Source organism: Mastomys coucha, unplaced genomic scaffold (assembly GCF_008632895.1).
Source record: "Mastomys coucha isolate ucsf_1 unplaced genomic scaffold, UCSF_Mcou_1 pScaffold1, whole genome shotgun sequence".
Lineage (NCBI taxonomy): Eukaryota > Metazoa > Chordata > Mammalia > Rodentia > Muridae > Mastomys > Mastomys coucha.
In genome coordinates, this window is record NW_022196891.1 from 34,717,866 (window position 1) to 34,721,959 (window position 4,094).

The following is a 4,094-nucleotide window of genomic DNA, read 5'->3' on the forward strand; positions in this document are numbered from 1 at the left end:
ATAGCTAACCATCATCTACTCCATGGCCCTCTGCATTTGCTGAAGACAGAACAGAAAGCAGGACCGGACAGGATTCTCTCCGCCTGTGCAGAGACTATGTTTACAAAGGTCACAATCAACATTCATTGCTGTCGGTGGGTTGAACTGTGTAGAAAAGCTCACTGAACAATGAATGCAACTGTGGCCCCGCTTTTTTGCTGTCGCAATCAACAGCCATTCCCTCCCTAAGGAGAGGTCCTGGAGGTATTAACACCGTTTCCTGGTTTAACTTCTGCTGTCTGAACTTTCAGGTTTGTTTATTCAATTCGTATCAAATCCTATTTATGCGATGAAGTCACTAATTTATATAAGAGTCCTGCTTTTCTATGCTCCTGAGGAATACAAATGGGGCATTTCTTAAAAACGCTAGTGTTGAAGGTTCAACATCAGCTGTGTTGGCGCAGCTTCCTGATGCGCTGTGCTGGTGGTATCTTGCTTCCTGCTGCGTTGTCCCTCACATTGTTACATCACTGAAAATAGCCATCCCCTCATCTTTCTTTAGATTTCCTGGTCAAAATGGGCTTGAAGCAAGAGCTAATTCTTTTGCTCCGCATAAGGAATCACTGAAATGGCTCCACTCTATAAGGAATTAGGTAAGCAGAGGGCTAGCACGGAAACAGCGAAGTAGTTAGTTATCCAGGGGCTCGGTAGTATCATGCAGTAGGCTCATTTCCCCAGAGAGACCTCAGATTTAAGATTATATTTCACCATCTTTATTTATCCCTCTCCTTCCAAGAATCTGATCTGAATTGGTAGACTTGATTCCAGGGCCCCTCTCTCTCTCTCTCTCTCTCTCTCTCTCTCTCTCTCTCTCTCTCTCTCTTTCTGTGTGTGTGTATGTGTGTGTATGTGTGTGTGTGTGTGTGTGTGTGTGTCCTAACTACTTTGGATCTATAATTTCAAAGAGAAGATCTGTCACTAACGTTAATCACTGCCAATAGTAATTACAGTGGTTGGGTTATTATTAATAACAAGACGTTCTACATACAGTATTTGTGTTCATGGTACCTAGTAGATTTTAACTCATTGGGAAAATCTATCAAACATATTGTCCTTTCTCTCTCTTGATCAATTAATTCTGATATACATTCAACTCCCACCACAGAAATCCATTCCTGGGACCTTGCTCCAGTGTTCAGAATATTCCTCCAGTATTTTATGTAGTTAGTTCACAAGTTCCTGCCTTGCTTAGGACATCTCTGCATCTATCATAAATCCTTCCACCCACCATCTGATTCTTTCCATTAAACATATGACAAGGCTCTAATATCAACAAAAAAGCAAGAAGCTCAAAGAAAAAGAATGTTTCTGTTCTTGCCTCATTCACTAAACAGGTCCCTTCTTTTATCTCTCTATGGCATTTACTTACTAACCTGTGGAAGAGTCTCTATTTGTACATTTTCTCTTCAACCTACAATTTGACATCTTCAGACATTGTTCCCTCCCAATTGTGTAGATTTTCTTTTTAATGAAAGCTGGTCTTGGTAAAACCAAATCATCAGTAGTATTCAAATTGGTAAGCATATTTCAGACTTTTCTGCCAGTATTTGGCATTTGGAACTCTTCCCTGCAAATATCAGGGTCGTTAACATTTCTGACATCACTCTCATTTAAGGGTTTTGTCTACCATGTTGGTATCTGGTTTGTGGGCTGTCTGTTATTGGCTTATTTGTTTTCAGGCTTGTTTTGTTTTGTTTCTGTATAGCTGTGATATACATTTGTACATGCATGTTTATATGTGTAAGTGCACATGCATGTGTGTGTGTATATGTAGAGAGACCCACAGTTAAGATGAGGTATCTTCTTCCATTACTTTTCTATTTATTGAGAAAGGCACTTTTTCTAAGCCTGGAGTTTGCTGGTTGGAGTGCTGGGACTCTAAGTGGCAGTCATACCTGACGGGCCTTTACCATGGCTCTGAGAGCATGCATTATAGTATCTATGCTTATGGAGCAAGCACTTTATCTACTAGCCATCCATTCTGCCCCAATATTTGCTTTTTAAGCCACTTAAAATCTGAAAGCTAGTATCCTAGTAAGAGACACCCTTGGATTTTTTTTCTGTGCTTCATGAAGAGGCATGGTGTTTACACGTGCTTAGATGTTGCTGTTGCCTAAGTCTTAGCTTCCAGGTTGGATACCCTAAACATCTACTATCTTTTGCTCATAGGTCTAAATCTCACTATAATTACATTTACCTCTAATCTTTCCCCACAGGAACCACACCCTCAAACAACATCATAGATTTTTGTGGTGATCCCATGTTCCTACCTCTTGTTTCATCTTTTTCCAAGCTCACAATAACAAAGTTATGAAGATTCTCTCTGCTTGGTATCCCACTAAACACCTACTTCTCTCCAGTTCCCCTGCTTTGGTTCAGAAATATGTTGTGCTAACATGAAATATTCCAATTTTCTGTTTAGCACTACTTCTATTATTAGGGCATCTATTTATATTTTCTCCACATTATTTTAAAAGGATTTTTTTACATTTATTTATTCTATGTGTATTTTTGTTTTATATGTATTTATGTGTCTGTCTGCCTGTATGTATGTGTAACACATCTGAGCCTGGTGCCGAGGAAGATGCCCTGGAACTAGAGTCACGGGTAGTTGTAAGCCACAGTGTGGGTACTGAAATACTAATCTGTCCTCTGGCAGTCTAACAAGGGCTCATAACTATTGAGCAACTTCTCTTGCCCTTAAAAGGGAAGTTTTTAAATAGGATGATGTTGTAAAACCTTCTGATATACCCTGAATAGAATAACATATCTTACTATGTGTGATAGACAAAATATTTTTGGGAGAAAGTTTGAATGTTATCTAAATAAAACAAAAATGAAGTTTCTCACATGTTCTAAAGATTTATTCCTTTAAGTAATTACATCTACTTCTCTAAAACAATCTAAAATAAATGTAATTGAAGAAGTACTCTCTCAAAATGACAAGTAACTTTTTTCAATATTCAAATAAAGCAAAACAGAGACAAGAAAATGATGGAAGACATGGCTTGCATTCGATGGGAGCATGTCAGAGACCCCTTTAATGAAAGGCAGGCACCAAGAGAAGAGAAGGGCATGTGGGGAACAAATGAGAGAGCCATAGGAAGCTGGATATATAAAACCTGCTGATATATATATATATATAAAACAAGCTGAGGGAAAAATGGCAACTCACAAGGCAAGCAATGGGATGGACAGAGTAGCCATAGTATTAATGAGTGACACAAAGATTATTTAAAATTTTGCATAATTTATGAATATTTGAACATGCAGTAATGAGATGTAGGAGACTTTTAGTAAGGCAAGCTGAGGGAGAGAAGGCAGCACTGTATGATGCCGCCATGATGCCGCCACGAGTGCTTTCATCCTACACTTGACTTGTTTATATCACGTTGATTCCCTTCACTCTGCTTTTTGAGCATGTGATCTCTGTATCCCCAGGTATGCTGTGGTAGCTAGAGAAGCGCGCCTGTCACAGGTGAGCCAGACGGGGTCTTCGCTGTGGTTCGCATACTCCCTATTCTTCTTAGGAATTCAAATTAAACTTACTAAATCCTTCATGCCACAGTAGATACATGCAGTAGCAAGACATCATGAAGATTCAGAGTCATTGAGCAATTATCCTTGTGTCAGGAAGTCAGAATAAGAAATCATTAGCAAAGAAAAACAATAGGAGGCAGGAATAAGATGCTTTGTCAACATCTGTCCACAAGACATAGATGAATTAGAGTTAGTTCAAAAGTTTCCACTCCAGAATGGATTCTCCCAGCTATTTTAATTCTGCTTCTTGATGTATGTTGTGATTCTATATGATCTGTAATGCCCTGTACAAAATTCTACTCTACATAACCTTCCTGTTATTAGGTAAGCCCTTCTGTTCTTGGCCTTGAGAATCATGCAATGTTTAAGAAGCTACGATATAATATAAACTTTATGGAAACATTTGGCATGATTAACCAATAATTTTAAAAGTATTTGATATCAATGATTTGGTTTTGGGATTCTCATTCATTATTTTTATTGTTAAGTAGAAGTTATGCAAATTTGTGAAATAC

At 38.4% G+C, this 4,094-nt stretch overlaps 1 long non-coding RNA gene across 1 annotated transcript; it reads left to right on the forward strand.

Moving 5' to 3' along the window:
• The first annotated feature begins 223 nt into the window (after positions 1-223).
• LOC116100040 lies at positions 224-3,685 on the forward strand. The gene is made up of 2 exons (XR_004122415.1): positions 224-290; positions 542-3,685. It is a non-coding gene; the product is annotated as an uncharacterized LOC116100040 (long non-coding RNA).
• The last annotated feature ends 409 nt before the right edge of the window (positions 3,686-4,094 follow it).